Here is a 20,751-nt window from a genome sequence, read left to right as displayed (position 1 = left end):
TGTCTGTGTCACACGGCTCCCGATCAGCCAGGAGATTGCACCAGTCCACAATAAATGTATTTATGCAATATATTTCTGGTGTTCTGTGTGTCATTACATTGGACTCTTACTCTGGTCTGAGACATTACCTTGTCCTTGTGCCCTGATGCTGCCCTTTTCATCCTGTTTCAGTAATAACTTTTTACTGGTATTAATTATGTAACTTACTTAGTGATTAAGTTATTCAGCCACTAGGAGTGTTTTAAGCTCATTTTGTAAACGGAACTTTGCATGGCTCGTATTTTTGTCCCGTTTAACCCACCTATTTACTATGGTTGCAGACTGAGAACTTAGTTATTAATGTTGAAGATTGTCGTTTATTTAAACTAAGTTTCCACTCAAAACAAATTGATGCTGGTTATTACATAAGGAACCCATGGGTGATGAAAACAATTGGTGAATTTTATTTCAGGAGTGTCCACTCCTTTTCTGCCCTGACCTGCGGTATCTAATTAAATAATTCACCACTGTTATGGACAGGAACTGAATCTGGGTCAAATGCTGTGACAGTCACCACTATACCACCACCTGTCCCTGGGCAATGTTGCCCCCTCTGTATTTATAGAACGAATACACAAACAATGAAGCGGGTGAATGTATTAAATCAGGGATTCGATATTCTTGTAACCAATATGGCTGCAATGGGAATCTTTCATATTCCGATAGATCGGGTAGAGCTGGGCAGCTCAGTCAGAAATCAGATACCTGGGGATTTCAAGATGATTACTACAATGATAATATTTAACCATGTTAATGTTCTTTTGCTCCAATTGAAATGTGTTGCGAATACAGCGTTACCGTGTTGTACAACTCGCGTTCAACCAGGAGATGGCAGCAGTGCGCAATAGTTTGGATATCCTGTTTGTGTCCGCAGATCTCGACAGGAATGGAGCTGCTGCTTCCCGGGCAGCTGGACAAGCAAGCGGCACAGATATTAACAAACTGCACCCGCTCCAAATAGATTCCCCAAATTATTGAACAAAACAAAAACAAGCACAAATCATATTTTAAGAAACTATGACAGTGTCTCTGAAAACAATATACCAACACCTCATAAAGAATCGATTTGCCTAAACTAATTCAAGATCAACCGTTTCAATATCAGCCTTAATTCCTTGACAGTTCTCAGACAGGCGCTGACTGGTTAGAAGATTGCATCACTTTTCAAGGTCCTGCTCAATAAAATCAATCACAGGCCCATGATCTGCTTTCCTCCTGTTCTCAGACACATCCACTTTCTACAAGGGCGCACTAACTGGTTTTCAGAGTAAGAGTCAGACTGCAGTCACCTCGTTCTCTCTCGATCCCTTTATCTCAGAGCCACCTCACAACCAGGAATGGAACTTCTGACAGAGCCAAGAATGGAATAGTTTGTCGATTCTTCCACTGATTCAGGACCGTCCATCACCAGGACGTGTTGGTCCAAAAGAGTTGGAATGAGATGGGGCTGAGTTTCACTGTGTATCCAATGAGTCCCCGGAGAAGAACAAAAACAACGAGTGAGGGAGAGAGAAAGAAACAAAGAAACAGATAGAGAGACAAAGGAAAGAGAACAAGAAAATATTTTTAAAATATGTTCCATTTCTGCCACGATCTTTTTACCCAGAAATACATTCAGCTGAATGAAACCAAACCACGTTTCCATTCGCTGCCGTTGCTGCTTCTCCTTCCGAACGTTGCAGGAAATATTATTATTTACTGATTGCTGTTTTGGGTGTGAGTTCCTTATTCATCTGAATATTTCGTTCAGTCCCCCCCAAAAAAATGTTAAATATCTGACTGAACTGGATTGACGTTCAAACCGCTTATTTACAGTCAATCGGAAAACGTATTAATTTTCGGGTCAGCGGCTTGTGCGTGGAGTAGAACAAATATTTCGAATCACAGTCGCTGCGAGCGGGATTCGAACCTGCGCGGGGAAACCCCATTGGATTTCAAGTCCAACGCCTTAACCACTCGGCCATCGCAGCTGCCTTCAATGCGTCATTCCTTAGTTATTTGGTCGATGGAATACATTCTAAAAGCAGCCTGGAATCACTCCAGGAAGTTATTCCATTCAAGCGACCAATAGTCCGCCGGTGCAGACACGGTGGGCCGAATGGCCTCCTTCTGCACTGTAAATTCAATGATAATCTATGATTAATCTAGGAAAAAGGTTCGGCACAACATCGTGGGCCGAAGGGCCTGTTCTGTGCTGTATTTTTCTATGTTCTGATAGTGTTTATGTGAGGAGGGGTTGATACTTCGTGGAAAATGGCCATTGGATTTGGAGAGAAGCCTTGAGAGACTCGAAAATCTCAACTCCCTAAACGCACAATTCCACTGATTTAATAGTTTGTGTAACAACATCAGTTACATTGGAAATATATTAGCAATTCAAATGGAACAGGACCACACTTCCCTGTCTGGAAGAAAATTAAAATGATGGAATCTAGAAATTACGGCACAGAAAGAGACCTGTGCAGGCCGAATGGTCACGTGATGACCCGATGACGCAACAACATGATCACGTGTCTGGATTCGAGCAGTTCTCCCCGGATCGCGGTCAGAGCACAAACCAGGAGCACCTGCTCAATTATTAATTTAATTATTTTTTATTACAAAACCTTGGTCGCCAGTCATTGAGAGAGCAGCATTTCTACATGGTGTCAGGAGTGGGCAGTATGGCAGAAGGACTCCACCGCATCAACCTCCTTGTATCATCGAATCGTAAAATCTCCAGCCCAGAAGGAGGCCATTCGACCCAACGCGTCAACACTGACCCTCCGAATGAGCACCGCCGCTACTCTGCAATAGAGAGTGCAGCACCATCCCGGCTAGCTCAGTCGGTAGCGGCATGGTACTTTTAATTTCAGTATCGTGGGTTCGAGCCCCACGTTGGGCGCTTCCATATTAGTGTCTTAAAATATTCATGCTGAATTAACTGTCTTCATAACAAAAACACAAGGTGATGTCGCTTGACTGGGAATCCAGGGGTCTAAACCCTTGGTGACAAGATTGAATGAATCAGGAATTGAAATTTCGTCTCCGTAATGGCGCAGAAAGGTTCTGCTTCAGACGGATCGATTTCCACAACCGGGAACACATTTACACAACAGGGAATGATTTGACACAACCAAAGAACAAAGAAATGTACAGCACAGGAACATGCCCTTCGGCCCTCCAAGCCCGTGCCGACCATGCTGCCCGACTGAACTACAATCTTCTACACTTCCTGGGTCGTATCCCTCTATTCCCATCCTAATCATGTATTTGTCAAGATGCCCCTTAAATGTCACTATCGTCCCTGCTTCCACCACCTCCTCCGGTAGCGAGTTCCAGGCATCCACTACCCTCTGCGTAAAAAACTTGCCTCGTACATCTACTCCAAACCTTGCCCCTCTCACCTTAAACCTAGTAATTGACCCCTCTACCCTGGGGAAAAGCCTCTGACTATCCACTCTGTCTGTGCCCCTCATAATTTTATAGACCTCTATCAGGTCTCCCCTCAACCTCCTTCATTCCAGTGAGAACAAACAGAGTTTATTCAACCGCTCCTCATAGCTAATGCCCTCCATACCAGGCAACATTCTGGTAAATCTCTTCTGCACCCTCTCTAAAGCCTCCACATCCTTCTGGTAGTGTGGCGACCAGAATTGAACGCTATACTCCAAGTGTGGCCTAACTAAGGTTCTATACAGCTGCAACATGACTTGCCAATTCTTATACTCAATGCCCCAGCGAATGAAGGCAAGCATGCCCTATGCCTTCTTGACTACCTTCTCCACCTGTGTTGCCCCTTTCAATGACCTGTAGACCTGTACTCCTAGATCTCTTTGACTTTCAACACTCTTGAGGGTTCTACCATTCACTGTATATTCCCTACCTGCATTAGACCTTCCAAAATGCATTACCTCACATTTGTCCGGATTAAACTCCATCTGCCATCTCTCCGCCCAAGACTCCAAACAATCTAAATCCTGCTGTATCCTCTGACAGTCCTCATCGCTATCCGCAATTCCACCAACCTTTGTGTCGTCTGCAAACTTACTAAACAGACCAGTTACATTTTCCTCCAAATCATTTATATATACTACAAAGAGCAAAGGTCCCAGCACTGATCCCTGTGGAACACCACTGGTCACAGCCCTCCAATTAGTGCAGTGCAGATCTGTCACCGGCAGAGTCATTGTTCCACGACAGAGAGAACAGTCACACAGCAGAGAGCTCAGTTACACAGCTGAGAGCTCAGTTACACATCAGAGAGCACGGTTACACAGCAGGATATACATTTACAAACAGGGCCTCTCTGTGTGCAGCAGAAAACACATTTTCCTAAATACCCAATTTCTCCATCTCAGTATCTTGCTGGTTTGCACTGCACCTTTTCTGTGTGTCACTGTGTGTATCCTGATAGTCTCTTTCTGTGTGACTTTCTCTATCTGTTACAGCCATACTGATGTTACGTATTCATCTCACGTTTCCCAAACAAGAATTGTGATTGATAAATACAGAATGATTTCCACACTGACATTCAGTACCAATGTCTGATAGAGACTGAATCCCACCCTCACATACAGTACCAGACATTGACTGAGAGGGAAACCGAGAATGGGAGGCAGTGGCATACTGGACTCGGAACTGTAACTTTCTCTCTCCACAGATGTTGCCAGACCAGCCGAGTTATCCAACATTTTCCAATTCTCTTTCAGGATTTTATGAAGAATCTGCATTATGAAGAATGTGCTCGACGCTTCTATTTATAAAGATTGGTCCCGTGTGTCTATTGTTCTGTTCGCAGTGGAGGCCAACAAACCAGAAAGAACCAAATTGACCCAATGATCCCGATGAGAAAAGCAAGGGACAAAAAAGAGTTTCTTTCGATTTTACTTTAACAACCAAACCAAATTGAACAGGAATTAAGAAGCCCATTGAGTTGATAAAATAAATTTTGCTTGGGAGGTAATGGTAAAATGGTGTCAGCGGCACGCTGACCACCGGCTGGCTCGTTGGTCTAGTGGGATGATTCTCGCTTAGGATCTTCTGTTGCCATAAAATGAGAGAGATCCCGGGTTCAGATTGCGGACTGTGCAAATAACTTTTTAAAATCTGTACGATCGATATGGTGCCATTGACTGAAATCGGGAGCAGTTTGGAGGAAAGGGAGGGAGGGAGCGAGGGTCATGTTTAGAGCTTAACCACTTCTTCACGCCAGTTCTTCGGCTGCCAACAGTACAGTCGAGGTGACCCAGTTGACCTCTTCCAGAATCCTCCTCTGCCGCTTCCACTGGATGAATTTCCTCATGTTTGTCCACTGGAGGGGTTCTTCGGCTACTTGGCTGTGAAAGCAGCACCGGAAGCAGCTGTGGAGACAGATTCCAATCTCCAGGATGCAACTCTCCAATTGGTACTTCACTTTGATCAGATCTTACACTCTCGTTTAGAGAATCATTGAATAGTTACAGATCAGGCGAAATCCATTTTGCCCACCGTGTCCACGTTGGTCGCCGAGAGCTGGCGGTAGTCCCGTGATAAAAACAGAAAATGCTGCAAAATCCCAGTAGGCCTGGCAGCATCTGTAGAGAGGGAAACAGAGTATGAGGAGCAGGGTCATACTTGACTCGGAACTGTAACTCTCTTTCTCTCTCCACAGATGTTGCCAGACCAGCCGAGTAATCCAACATTTTCCAATTCTCTTTCAGGATTTTATGAAGAATCTGCATTATGAAGAATGTGCTCGACGCTTCTATTTATAAAGATTGGTCCCGGATGTCTATTGTTCTGTTCGCAGTGGAGGCCAACAAACCAGAGAGAACCAAATTGACCCAATGATCCCGATAAGATAAGCAAGGGACAAAAAATAGTTTATTTGGATTTTAATTTAACAACCAAACCAAATTCAACAGGAATTAAGAAGCCCATTGAGTTAATAAAATAAGCTTCGGTTGGGAAGTAATGGTAAGATTGTTTCAGCGGGACGTTGATCACCTTTGGTGATTCTCGCTTTGGCGATTCTCTCGTAGGCAATTCTGCTGCGATAAAATGCCAGAGGTCCCGGGTTCCAATCCCGGACGAACCCTGCAAAGCACTTTTTAACATCTGTGCGATCGATATGGTGCCATTGACTGAACACGGGAGCAGTTTTGAGGAAAAGTAGGGAGGGACGTGTTTGGCGCTTAACCGCTCCTTGACACCTGTTCTTCGGCTGCCCACAGTACAGTCGAGGTGACTCAGTTGACCTCTTCCAGAATCCTCCTCTGCCGCCTCCACTGAATGAAGTTCCTCGTGTTTGTCCACTGGAGGCGTTCTTCACTGAGTTCTGAATTTGGTGCATTTGCGTGCTATAGTGAGAGTTTCGTGACTGAGGGTGTATAAGGGTTAATTTTGATCTAAAGTCTAGTCTTTCTTTTATTTAGTTAATTAATTTAAAAGTTCCTGTTTGGTTGAGAAGGTGAATTTTCAACGAGCTTTAAACAAAGGTTCTACTTGTAGGTACTTGCAGCTGGAGCTTATTAATTAGCTAATTGGATTAGGCCAGTCTCCAGAGGCTAGATTCACAGTATAAAAGTGATCCAGCTACAGTGCACACTTTGTTTGCTCTGAATGATGCATTTGGTGCATTTGACTGCTACAGTGAGTGTTTGGTGACTGAGGGAGTTAGACGAGGAGTTAGTAAGGTGCTCCTTTAATTTCATTTCAGCAAAGAGCGAGAACGGAACCAGGAGATTATAGAGTGTGCAGCTGATTGGGAGCAGAGTCAGAGGCCGGAAGTCCAGTTGATCCACAGGGCAGCTATATTCTGTAAGGCAAGAAGGGTTGGAGGCTAGGGCAGTTACATGCTCATCCTGTAGGATGTGGGTGGTGAGGGATACCACCGGTGTCCACGCTGACTGTACCTGAGGGAAGTGCACCCAACTCCAGCTCCTCAGAGACCGTGTTAGGGAACTGGAGCTGGAGCTGGATGAACTTCGGATCATCCGCGAGGCAGAGGGGGTTATAGAGAATAGCTACAGGGAGGTAAGCACACCCAAGGTACAGGACAAGAGTAGCTGGATTACAGTCAGGGGAAAGAAAACAAACAGGCAGACAGTGCAGGGATCCCTCGTGGCCGTTCCTCATCAAAACAAGTATACTGTTTTGGATGCTGTTGGGGGTGGGGGGTTGGGGGGGGGGGGAAAGCGAGACTCCCAGAAGGTATGCTGCCTTCCGGGTGCCTGTGCCAGGGATGTCTCGTATCGTGTCTTCAGGATCCTTAAGGGGGAGAGTGAGCAGCCAGAAGTCGTGGTGCACATTGCTATCAAAGAGTTAGGTAGGAAAAAGGGTGTGGAGGTAATAAACGGAGTTAGGCTGGAAGTTAAAAGCCAGAACAGACAGAGTTGTCATCTCTGGTTTGTTGCCGGTGCCACGTGATAGCGAGGCTAGGAATAGGGAGGGAGAGCAGTTAAACACGTGGCTGCAGGAATGGTGGAGGAGGGAGGGCTTCAGGTATTTGGATAATTGGAGTGCATTCTGTGGGAGGTGGGACCTGTACAAGCAGGATGGGTTGCATCAGAACCAGAGGGGCACCAATATCATGGGAGGGAGGTTTTCTAGTAATCTTCGGGAGGGTATAAACTAATTTGGCAGGGGAATGGGAACCGGATTTGTAGTCCAGCAACTAAGGTAGCCGATATTCAGGACGCCAAAGCGTGCAATGAGGCAGTGGGGAAGGGAACACTGACAAAGGAGAGTACTTGCAGGCACGGAGATGGGTTGAAGTGTGTATACCTCAACGCAAGAAGCATCAGGAATAAGGTGGGTGAACTTAAGGCATGGATCGGTACTTGGAACTATGATGTGGTGGCCATCACAGAAACTTGGATAGAAGAGGGGCAGAAATGGTTGTTGGCGGTCCCTGGTTATAGATGTTTGAATACGATTAGGGAGGGTGGTAAAAGAGGTGGGGGGTGGCATTGCTAATTAGAGATAGTATAACAGCTGCAGACAGGCAGTTCGAGAAGGATCTGCCTACTGAGGTAGTATGGGTTGAAGTCAGAAATAGGAAAGGAGCGGTCACCTTGTTGGGAGTTTTCTGTGGGCCCAAATATTAGCAGAGATGTGGAGGAACAGATTGGGAAACAGATTTTGGAAAGGTGCAGAAATCACAGGGTAGTAGTCATGGGTGACTTCAACTTCCCAAACATTGAGTGGAAACTCTTTACAAAGAACAAAGAACAAATAAAATTACAGCACAGGAACAGGCCCTGCGGCCCTCCCAGCCTGCGCCGATCCAGAGCCTTCATCAAAACCTGTCGCCTATTTTCCAAGGATCTACTTCCCTCTGTTCCCCGCCCGTTCATGTATCTGTCTAGATGCATCTTAAATGACGCTATCGTGCCCGCCGTTACCAGCTCCGCTGGCAAAGCGTTCCAGGCACCCACCACCCTCTGCGTAAAATACTTTCCACGCACACCTCCCTTAAACTTTCCCCGTCTCACCTTGAAATCGTGTCCCCTTGTAATTGACACCCCCACTCTTGGAAAAAGCTTGTTGCTATCCACCCTGCATATACCTCTCATAATTTTGTAGACCTCAATCAGGTCCCCCTTCAACCTCCGTCTTTCCAACGAAAACAATCCTAATCTACTCAACCTTTCTTCATAGCTAGCACCCTCCATGCCAGGCAACATCCTGGTGAACCTCTTCTGCACCCTCTCTAAATCATCCACATCCTTCTGGCAATGTGGCGACCAGAACTGCACGCAGTATTCCAACTGTGGCCTAACCAAAGTTCTAAACAACTGTAACATGACCTGCCGACTCTTGTACTCAATACCCCGTCCGATGAAGGCAAGCATGCTGTATGCTTTTTTGACCACTCTATCGACCTGCGTTGCCACCTTCAGGGTACAATGGACCTGTACTCCCAGATTTGTCTCTACATCAATTTTCTCCAGGACTCTCCCATTGACCGTAAAGTCCGCTCTTGAATTAGATCTTCCAAAATGCATCGCCTCGCATTTGCCTGGATTGAACTCCATCTGCCATTTCTCTGCCCAACTCTCCAATCTATTTATATTTTCCTGTATTCTCTGACAGTCCTCCATGGTATCTGCAACTCCACCAATCTTAATATCATCTGCAAACTTGCTAATCAAACCACCTATTCCTTCGTCCAGATCATTTATGTATATCACAAACAACAGTGCTCCGAGCACGGATCCCTGTGGAACACCACGAGTGACCTTTCTCCGTTTTGAGACACTCCCTTCCACCACTACTCTCTGTCTCCTGTTGCCCAGCCAGTTCTTTATCCATCTAGCTAGTACACCCTGAACCCCATACGACTTCACTTTTTCCATCAACCTGCCATGGGAAACTTTATCAAACGCCTTACTGAAGTCCATGTATATGACATCTACAGCCCTTCCCTCATCAATTAACGTTGTCACTTCCTCAAAGAATTCTATTACCTTTGTAAGTTATGACCTTCCCTGCACAAAACCATGCTGCCTATCACTGATAAGTCTATTTTCTTCCAAATGTGAATAGATCCTATCACGCAGTATCTTCTCCAACAGTTTGCCTACCACTGACGTCAAGCTCACAATTCTATAATTCCCACGATTATCTCTGCTACCCTGCTTAAACAAAAGGACAACATTAGCAATTCTCCAGTCCTCCGGGACCTCACCAGAGCTCAAGGATGCTGCAAAGATATCTGTTCAGGCCCCAGCTATTTCTTCCCTCGCTTCCCTCAGTAACCTGGGATAGGTCCCATCCGGACCTGGGGACTTCTCCACCTTAATGCCTTTTAGAATACCCAAACTTCCCCCTTCCATATGCCGACTTGACCTAGAGTATTTAAACATCCATCCTTAGCCTCAACATCCGTCACGTCTCTCTCCTTGGTGAATACCGATGCAAAGTACTCATTAAGAATCTCACCAATTTCCTCTGACTCCACGCATAAATTCCTTCTTTTGTCTTTGAGTGGGCCAATCCTTTCTCTAGTTACCCTGTTGCTCCTTTCTACGAATAAAAGGCTTTGGGATTTTCCTTAACCCTGTTAGCCAAAGATAAGTCATGACCCCTTTTAGAACTCTTTATTGCGCGTTTGAGATGTGTCCTACTTCCCCGATATTCCTCCAAAGCTTCATCAGATTTAAGTCGCCTAGATCTTATGTATGCTTCCTTTTTCATCTTCGCAAGTCTCACAATTCCACCCTTCATCCATGGTTCCCTAATCTTGCCATTTCTATCCCTCAATTTCACAGGGACATGTCTGTCCTGCACTCGAATCAACCTTTCCTTAAAAGACTCCCACATTTCAAATGTGGATTTACCCTTAAAGAGCTGCTCCCAATCCACATTCCCTAGTTCCTTCCGAATTTTGTTATACTTGGCCTTTCCCCAATTTAGCACTCTTTCTTTAGGACCACTCTCGTCTTTGTCCATGAGTAATCAAATAGTTTGGATGGGGTGGTGTTTGTGCAGTGTGTCCAGGAAGCTTTTCCAACACAGTATGTAGATTGTCCGACCAGTGGGGAGGCTATATTGGATTTGGTACTTGGTAATGAACCAAGGCAAGTGATATATTTGTTAGTGGGGGAGCATTTTGGAGATAGTGACAACAATTCTGTGACTTTCACTTTAGTCATGGAGAGGGATGGGTGCGTGCAACAGGGCAAGGTTTACAATTGGGGGAAGGGTAAATACGATGTTGTCAGGCAAGCATTGAAGTGCATAAGTTGGGAACATAGGCTGACAGGGAAGGACACAAGTGAAATGTGAAACTTGTTCAAGGAACAAGTACTACGTATCCTTGATATCTATGTCCCTGTCAGGCAGGGAAGAGATGGTCGAGTGAGGGAACCATTGTTGACAAGAGAGGTTGAATGTCTTGTTAAGAGGAAGAAGGAGACATCTGTAAGGCTGAGGACACAAGTTTCAGTCAGGGCGCTGGAGGGATACAAGATAACCAGGAGGGAACTAAAGAAAGCGATTCGGAGAGCTAAGAGAGGGCAAGAAAAATCTTTGGCGGGTAGGATCCAGGAAAATCCCAAGGCCTTTTACACACATGTGAGAAATATGAGAATGACTAGAGCGAGGGTAGGTCCGATCAAGGACAGTGGCGGGAGATTGTGTATTGAGTCTGAAGAGATAGGAGAGGTCTTGAACGAGTACTTTTCTTCAGTATTTACAAATGAGAGGGGCCATATTGTTGGAGAGGATAGTGTGAAACAGTAAGCTCGAGGAAATACTTGTCAGGCAGGAAGATGTGTTGGGCATTTTGTAAAAGTTGAGGATAGACAAGTCCTCCGGGCCTGACGGAATATATACAAGAATTCTATGGGAAGCAAGAGATGAAATTGCAGAGCCGTCGGCAATGATCTTTTCGTCCTTACTGTCAGCAGGGGTGGTACCAGGGGATTGGGGAGTGGCGAATGTCGTTCCCCTGTTCAAAAAAGGGACTAGGGATCACCCTGGAAATTACAGTCCAGTTAGTCTTACTTCGGTGGTAGGCAAAGTAATAGAAAGGGCACTGAGGGATAGGATTTCTGAGTATCTGGAAAGACACTGCTTGATTAGGGATAGTCAGCACGGATTTGTGAGAGGTATGTCTTGCCTAACAAGCCTTATTAAATTCTTTGAGGAGGTGACCAAGCATGTGGATGAAGGTAAAGAAGTGGATGTAGTGTACATGGATTTTACTAAGGCATTTGATAAGGATCCCCATGGTAGGCTTATGCAGAAAGTAAGGAGGCATGGGATAGTGGGAAATTTGGCCCGTTGGATAACGAACTGGCTAACCGAAAGAAGTCAGAGAGTGGTGATGGATAGCAAATATTCAGCCTGGATCCCAGTTACCAGTGGCGTACCGCAGGGATCAGTTCTGGGTCCTCTGCTGTTTGTGATTTTCATTAATGACGTGATGAGGGAATTGAAGGGTGGGTAAGTAAATTTGCAGACGATACGAAGATGGTGGATAGTGAGGAGGGCCATTGTCGGCTGCAAAGAGACATAGATAGGATGCAGAGCTGGGCTGAGAAGTGGCAGATGGAGTTTAATCCTGAAAAGTGTGAGGTTGTCCATTTTGGAAGGACAAATATGAATGCGGAATAAAGGGTTAAGGGTAGTGTTCTTGGCAATGTGGAGGAGCAGAGAGATCTTGGGGACTATGTTCATAGATGTTTGAAAGTTGCCACTCAAGTGGATAGAGCTGTGGAGAAGGCCAATGGTGTGCTAGCGTTCATTAACAGAGGGGTTGCATTTAAGAGCCGTGTGGTGATGATGCAGCTGTACAAAACTTTGGTAAGGCCACATTTGGAGCACTCGGATACAGGACTCTGGCTGGGGTGCAAAAGGAGGAAACGCATGTCTTGTTTGGAATGAAACGACGATGAAGATTGAATTTAAGTCGATTGGTGCACTGAGATTTGTTTTGACGACGACGCATCAGGATGGCCAGGCGGTCTAAGATGCTGCGTTCAGCTCGCTGTCTCTTTTGGAGACGTGGGTTAGAATCTCACTCCTGATATTCACTTTTCCTCCACGAGATTTAATTTCTCCAGCCAGATTTTCAACCTCAGGAAGATCATTGGACAAGCGTTGGCCTGAGGTCATGGGATTCCTGCTTCAATACGCACAGCAAGACCCCACAGGCAAAAGCCCAGTTAATGACTCGAGAATCTGCTTCAGTGACTCTGGTTGAGGAATTCATATTGATCCCAGGACCCCGGGTAAAATTCGTCTTCTCAACTTATAAAGTGTGGCTGGTTGGATTGTTCACATGCGTCCGAGAGGGGAAGTTGGGAACTCGGTTTCTATTGTGATTTATTGCTCGATAAACCTTATTTCCTTATTGCCCCACGGTGCGGTATTACTGGATATCGTTATATATCAACATTGCCCCTCTGTGGAGTACTACTGGATAACGTTTCCCGTGCAGCTTTGAAAAATTGTCACGTGGACTAGAAACGTTAGCTCTTTTCTCTCCCTGCAGATGCTGTCAGACCTGCTGAGACTTTAAAACATTTTCTCCGTGGTTCCCTCTGTGTGAGCTTTACAATGTTGTAATGTGTCATGCTGTCTTCTTCATTCCTGGGACTAATGTCGGGATGAGACTGCAAGAAACATTCTGATAGGTATTTGCTTCAAAGCAAACAGGAACGTACGTTACGTTTACTTTTGGTGTGACGGAGAATGTAAATAGCAGAGAACAGCCTCGAATCCTCGACCACAGGCTAATCCGCACGCTTCCGCTGCGGCACTCTGCTCCTTAAACCAGGAGACACAACATTACTGCCCTGCGGTAGCCACACAACTATTCACTTCCTCATGTATTCTTTCAACAAGAACACACTTTTTAGCACACTGATTCTGGTCAGCATATTTCAGTTAATTTACCTTCGTGCTCAGTGGTTGTTCTGTGTAGGTGATGTGATTTCTTCTGTGACGTTGTTCTGATGGGAAAGTGGGAGTGACTGGAATCACCTTCATAGAATGAAGTTCGGGAAGAAAGTTTCACCTCTTTGGGAACGTTGTTCACGTTGTTACTGATTTCTTCAAACTTTGCCTCAAGACCGACGCCGAAGAGCGTCAACCACGAGCAGAGTGGCGCAGCGGAAGCGTGCTGGGCCCATAACCCAGAGGTCGATGGATCGAAACCATCCTCTGCTATTTATATTCTCACTAACACCAAACGGAAACATGTGGCGTATTGTCAGCAGCACATCTGCCTTTTTCTTTATTAGTATCAAAATGGTGATTTCAGTTAGATCCGCTCTTTGACACCTGTTCTTCAGCTACCCACAGTATAGTCGAGATGACTAAGTTGCCTTCTCCCAGAACACTCTTCTGGCGCGTCTACTGGATGAACGTTGTGGGGTTCTTCGGTTACTTTTCTGTGAAAGCAGCACCGGAAGCAACTGCGGAAAGAGATTGCCGTCGCCAGAATGCAACTGTCCAATTGGATGCTTCACATCGTTCAGATCTGAGTCTCTCAACATCTTCGTGTGAGGAACAGGTAGAGCGGTAATTCGGTACTTGTTGATTGAAGCAAACTGGCCAATGAAGCAATGAGAAGCTCCTTAACATCCAGCGACTTGCATAAGGAGAACACTCACATAGAGGTGACCGGCTGGGATTCAAAGGTAGGAAAAGCATATCTTGTTTGAAAATAAATGACGATAAAGATAGAATTTAAGTCGATTTGTGCACGGATCGTAGTTTTGATGCCAGCGCATCAGGATGGCCCAGTGGTCCAAGGCGCTGCGTTCAGGTTGCAGTCTTTTCTAGAGACGTGGGTTCAAATCCCACTCCTGATATTGACTTTTCCTCCACGAGGTTAAATTTCTCCAGCGAGATTTTCAACCTCACGAAGATCCAATTCCTCCAATTGAATGGGAAAGTTTTGGTCTCAGGACATGAGATTCCTGCTTAAATACGCACAGCAAGACCCAACATGCAAAAGCCCAGCGAATGACTCGATAATCTGCTTCAGTTACTCTGGTTGAGGAATTTATAGTGATCCCAGGACTCCGGGTAAAATTCGTCTTCTCTTGTAAATAGTCTCGCACGTTCGACTGTTCACATCCATCCTAGAGGGGAAGATGGGAACTCGGTTTCTATCGCGATTTATTGCTCGATAAAGATGTATTTCCTTATTGGATCCCTGCGAGATATTACTGGATATCGTTATATATCTATATTGCCCCTCTGTGGGGTACTGCTGGATAACGTTTCCGGTCCAGCTTTGACTAAGGGTCACCTGCACTCGAAAAGTTAGCTCTTTTCCCTCCATACAGATCCTGCCAGGCCTGCTGAGACTTTAAAGCATTTTCTCTGTGGTTCTCTATGTGTGAGCTTTATAATGTTGTACCGTGTCATGCTGTCTCTCATTCTTGGGACTAATGTCGGGATTAGACTGCAAGAAATTTCAGATAGATATTTGCTGCAAAGCAAACAGGAACGTGCGTTATGTTTACTTTTGGTATGAGGGAGAATGTAAATAGCAGAGAACAGCCTCGATTCCTCCTCCTCTGGGTAATGGCCCAGCACCGTTTCCCTACCGCACTCTGCTCCTTAAACCAGGAGGTACGTCATTACTGCACTGCGGCAGCCACACAACTATTCACTTCCTCATTTTTTCTTTCAACAAGAATACTCGTTTGAGCACACTGATTCTGGTCAGCACAGTTCAGATAATTCAGTTTCGTGCTGAATGGTTGTTCTGTGAAGGTGACGTGATTTCTTCTGTGACGTTCTGGGAAAGTGGGGAGTGACTGCAATCACCTTCATAAACTGACGTTCGGGGCGTCAGTTTCACCTCTCTGGGAACATTGATCACTCTGTTACTGATTTCTTCAAACTTTGCCTCAAGACCGACCCCGCAGAAAATCAATCATGGGTAGAGTGGCGCAGCAGCAGCGTGCTCGGTCCATATCCCCAACGTCGCTGGATCGAAATCATTCTCTGCTCTTTATTTTCTAATTCACACCAAAAGCAAACAAGTCGCTATTTGTCAGCAACACATCTGCCTTTTTCTTTATTAGTATCAAAGTTTTGCTTTCAGTCTGATCCGCTCCTTGACACCTGTTCTTCAGCGACCCACAGTGCAGTCGAGGTGACTAAGTTGACTTCTCCCAGAACACTCTTCTCCCTCGACTGGATGAACGATCACCTGTTTGGACACTGGAGGATTTCTCTCGGCGACTTGTCTGTGGAAGCAGCACCGGAAGCAGCTATGGAGAGAGATTCCAGTCGTCAGGATGCAACTCTACAGTTGGCTACTTCACGTCGCTCCGATCATAGACTCTCAGTGCCTTCGCGTGAGGAACCGATAGAGCCGGAATTCGGTCCTTGTTGATCGAAGCAACTGATCAATGCAGCAATGAGAAGCTGCTTAACCCCCAGCGGCTTGGAGAAGGATGGCATTCAGATACAGGACTCTGGCTGGGGTTCAAAAGGAGGAAGCGCATGTCTTGTTTGAAATGAAACGACGATGAAGATTGAATTTAAGTCGATTTGTGCACGGAGATTTGTTTTGACGACGACGCATCAGGATGGCCAGGCGGTCTAAGATGCTGCGTTCAGCTCGCATTCTCTTTTGGAGACGTGGGTTAGAATCCCACTCCTGACATTGACTTTTCCTCCACGAGATTTAATTTCTCCAGCAAGATTTTCAACCTCAGGAAGATCATCGGAAAAGCGTTGGCCTGAGGTCATGGGATTCCTGCTTAAATACGCACAGCAAGACCCCACAGGCAAAAGCCCAGTTAATGACTCGATAATCTGCTTCAGTGACTCTGGTTGAGGAATTCAGATTGATCCCAGGACCCAGGGTAAAATTCGTCTTCTCTTCTTATAAATAGTGTGGCTGGTTGGATTGTTCACATCCGTCCGAGAGGGGAAGTTGGGAACGCGGTTTCTATTGTGATTTATTGCTCGATAAACCTTATTTCCTTATTGCCTCACTGTGAGGTATTACTGGATATCGCTATATATCAATATTGCCCTTCTGTGGAGTACTCCTGGATAACGTTTCCCGTGCAGCTTTGACAAATTGTCACGTGGACTAGAAACGTTAGCTCTTTTCTATCCCTGCAGATGCTGCCAGGCCTGCTGAGACTTTAAAGCATTTTCTCCGTGGTTCCCTATGTGTGAGCTTTACAATGTTGCACTGTGTCATGCTGTCTCCTTCATTCTTGGGACTAATGTCGGGATGAGACTGCAAGAAATTTCTGATAGGTATTTGCTGCAAAGCAAACAGGAACGTGAGTTCTGTTTACATTTGGTGCGAGGTAGAATGTGAATAGAAGAGAACAGCCTCGATTCCTCGTTCTCAGGGTAATGGCCCAGCACGGTTTCCCGACCGCACTCTGCTCCTTAAACCAGGAGGTACGTCATTACTGCCCTGCGTCAGCCACACAACTATTCACTTCCTCATTTTTTCTTTCAACAAGAATACACGTTGGAGCTCACTGATTCTTGTCAGCATGGTTCAGATAATTTAGTTTCGTGCTGAATGGTTGTTCTGTGAAGGTGACGTGATTTCTTCTGTGACGTTGTTCTGATGGGAAAGTGGGGAGTGACTGCAATCACCTTCATAGAATGACGTTCGGGGCGACAGATTCACCGCTCTGGGAACATTGATCACGCTGTTACTGATTTCTTCAAACTTTACCTCAAGTCCGACCCCGCAGAGAATCAACCACGAGCAGAGTGGCGCAGCGGCAGCGTGCTGGGCCCATAACCCATAGGTCAATGGATCGAAACCATTCTATGCTATTTATTTTCTAATTCACACCAAAAGCAAACAAGTCGCTATTTGTCAGCAACACATCTGCCTTTTTCTTTATTAGTATCAAAGTTTTGCTTTCAGTCTGATCCGCTCCTTGACACCTGTTCTTCAGCGACCCACAGTGCAGTCGAGGTGACTAAGTTGACTTCTCCCAGGACACTCTTCTACCTCTACTGGATGAACGTTCACCTGTTTGGACACTGGAGGATTTCTCTCGGCGACTTGTCTGTGGAAGCAGCACCGGAAGCAGCCGTGGAGAGAGATTCCAGTGGTCAGGATGCAACTCTACAGTTGGATACTTCACGTCGCTCCGATCATAGACTCTCAGTGCCTTCGTGTGAGGAACGGATAGAGCCGGAATTCGGTCCTTGTTGATCGAAGCAACTGATCAATGCAGCAATGAGAAGCTGCTTAACCCCCAGCGGCTTGGAGAAGGATGGCACTCAGATACAGGACTCTGGCTGGGGTTCAAAAGGAGGAAACGCATGTCTTGTTTGAAATGAAACGACGATGAAGATTGAATTTAAGTCGATCTGTGCACGGAGATTTGTTTTGACGACGACGCATCAGGATGGCCAGGCGGTCTAAGATGCTGCGTTCAGCTCGCATTCTCTTTTGGAGACGTGGGTTAGAATCCCACTCCTGACATTGACTTTTCCTCCACGAGATTTAATTTATCCAGCAAGATTTTCAACCTCAGGAAGATCATCGGAAAAACGTTGGCCTGAGGTCATGGGATTCCTGCTTAAATACGCACAGCAAGGCCCCACAGGCAAAAGCCCAGTTAATGACTCGATAATCTGCTTCAGTGACTCTGGTTGCGGAATTCAGATTGATCCCAGGACCCAGGGTAAAATTCGTCTTCTCTTCTTATAAATAGTGTGGCTGGTTGGATTGTTCACATCCGTCCGAGAGGGGAAGTTGGGAACTCGCTTTCTATTGTGATTTATTGCTCGATAAACCTTATTTCCTTATTGCCTCACTGTGAGGTATTACTGGATATCGTTATATATCTATATTGCCCCTCTGTGGAGTACTACTGGATAACGTTTCCCGTGCAGCTTTGACAAATTGTCACGTGGACTAGAAACGTTAGCTCTTTTCTCTCCCTGCAGATGCTGCCAGGCCTGCTAAGACTTTAAAGCATTTTCTCCGTGGTTCCCTATGTGTGAGCTTTACAATGTTGTAATGTGTCATGCTGTCTCCTTCATTCTTGGGACTATTGTCGGGATGAGACTGCAAGAAATTTCTGATATGTATTTGCTGCAAAGCAAACAGGAACGTGAGTTCTGTTTACTTTTGGTGCGAGGGAGAATGTGAATAGAAGAGAACAGCCTCGATTCCTCGTTCTCAGGGTAATGGCCCAGCACGGTTTCCCTACCGCACTCTGCTCCTTAAACCAGGAGGTACGTCATTCCTGCCCTGCGGCAGCCACACAACTATTCACTTCCTCATTTTTTCATTCAACAAGAATACACGTTTGAGCTCACTGATTCTGGTCAGCATGGTTCAGATAATTTAGTTTCGTGCTGAATGGTTGTTCTGTGAAGGTGATGTGATTTCTTCTGTGACGTTGTTCTGATGGGAAAGTGGGGAGTGACTGCAATCACCTTCATAGAATGACGTTCGGGGCGACAGATTCACCTCTCTGGGAACATTGATCACGCTGTTACTGATTTCTTCAAACTTTACCTCAAGTCCGCCCCCGCAGAGAATCAACCACGAGCAGTGTGGCACAGCCGCAGCGTGCTGGGCTCATAACCCAGACTTCAATGGATCGAAACCATTCTCTGCTATTTATTTTCTAATTCACACCAAAAGCAAACAAGTCGCTATTTGTTTGCAACACATCTGCCTTTTTCTTTATTAGTATCAAAGTTTTGCTTTCAGTCTGATCCGCTCCTTGACACCTGTTCCTCAGCGACCCACAGTGCAGTCGAGGTGACTAAGTTGACTTCTCCCAGAACACTCTTCTCCCTCTACTGGATGAACGTTCACCTGTTTGGACACTGGAGGATTTCTCTCGGCGACTTGTCTGTGGAAGCAGCACCGGAAGCAGCCGTGGAGAGAGATTCCAGTGGTCAGGATGCAACTCTACAGTTGGATACTTCACGTCGCTCCGATCATAGACTCTCAGTGCCTTCGTGTGAGGAACGGATAGAGCCGGAATTCGGTCCTTGTTGATCGAAGCAACTGATCAATGCAGCAATGAGAAGCTGCTTAACCCCCAGCGGCTTGGAGAAGGATGGCACTCAGATACAGGACTCTGGCTGGGGTTCAAAAGGAGGAAACGCATGTCTTGTTTGAAATGAAACGACGATGAAGATTGAATTTAAGTCGATTTGTGCACGGAGATTTGTTTTGACGACGACGCATCAGGATGGCCAGGCGGTCAAAGATGCTGCGTTCAGCTCGCATTCTCTTTTGGAGACGTGGGTTAGAATCCCACTCCTGACATTGACTTTTCCTCCACGAGATTTAATTTCTCCAGCAAGATTTTCAACCTCAGGAAGATCATCGGAAAAGCGTTGGCCTGAGGTCATGGGATTCCTGCTTAAATACGCACAGCAAGACCCCACAGGCAAAAGCCCAGTTAATGACTCGATAATCTGCTTCAGTGACTCTGGTTGCGGAATTCAGATTGATCCCAGGACCCAGGGTAAAATTCGTCTTCTCTTATAAATAGTGTGGCTGGTTGGATTGTTCACATCCGTCCGAGAGGGGAAGTTGGGAACTCGGTTTCTATTTTGATTTATTGCTCGATAAACCTTATTTCCTTATTGCCTCACTGTGAGGTATTACTGGATATCGTTATATATCAATATTGCCCCTCTGTGGGGTACTACTGGATAACGTTTCCCGTGCAGCTTTGACAAATTGTCACGTGGACTAGAAACGTCAGCTCATTTCTCTCCCTCCAGATGCTGCTAGGCCTGCTGAGACTTTAAAGCATTTTCTCTGTGGTTCCCTATGTGTGAGCTTTACAATGTTGTAATGTGTCATGCTGTCTCTTTCATTCTTGGGACTAATGTCGGGATGAGACTGCAAGAAATTTCTGATAGGTATTTGCTGGAAAGCAAACAGGAACGTGAGTTCTGTTTACTTTTGGTGCGAGGGAGAATGTGAATAGAAGAGAACAGCCTCGATTCCTCGTTCTCAGGGTAATGGCCCAGCACGGTTTCCCTACCGCACTCTGCTCCTTAAACCAGGAGGTACGTCATTACTGCCCTGCGGCAGCCACACAACTATTCACTTCCTCATTTTTTCTTTCAACAAGAACACACGTTTGAGCTCACTGATTCTGGTCAGCATGGTTCAGATAATTTAGTTTCGTGCTGAATGGTTGTTCTGTGAAGGTGATGTGATTTCTTCTGTGACGTTGTTCTGATGGGAAAGTGGGGAGTGACTGCAATCACCTTCATAGAATGACGTTCGGGGCGACAGATTCA

General features: G+C 45.8%; 3 non-coding genes across 3 annotated transcripts; 2 read left to right on the top strand and 1 right to left on the bottom strand.

Annotated features, from left to right (window-relative positions):
- Positions 1-1,927: 1,927 nt before the first annotated feature.
- trnas-uga (transfer RNA serine (anticodon UGA)) lies at positions 1,928-2,009 on the bottom strand. Its single transcript has one exon. It is a non-coding gene; the product is annotated as a tRNA-Ser (tRNA).
- An 11,599-nt stretch (positions 2,010-13,608) lies between these two features.
- Positions 13,609-13,680, top strand: trnam-cau (transfer RNA methionine (anticodon CAU)). Its single transcript has one exon. It is a non-coding gene; the product is annotated as a tRNA-Met (tRNA).
- A 564-nt stretch (positions 13,681-14,244) lies between these two features.
- trnal-cag (transfer RNA leucine (anticodon CAG)) lies at positions 14,245-14,327 on the top strand. Its single transcript has one exon. It is a non-coding gene; the product is annotated as a tRNA-Leu (tRNA).
- Positions 14,328-20,751: the final 6,424 nt, after the last annotated feature.

Source organism: Scyliorhinus torazame, chromosome 24 (genome assembly GCF_047496885.1).
Source record: "Scyliorhinus torazame isolate Kashiwa2021f chromosome 24, sScyTor2.1, whole genome shotgun sequence".
In the NCBI taxonomy this organism is placed as follows: domain Eukaryota; kingdom Metazoa; phylum Chordata; class Chondrichthyes; order Carcharhiniformes; family Scyliorhinidae; genus Scyliorhinus; species Scyliorhinus torazame.
This window is presented reverse-complemented; position numbering and strand designations above follow the sequence as displayed.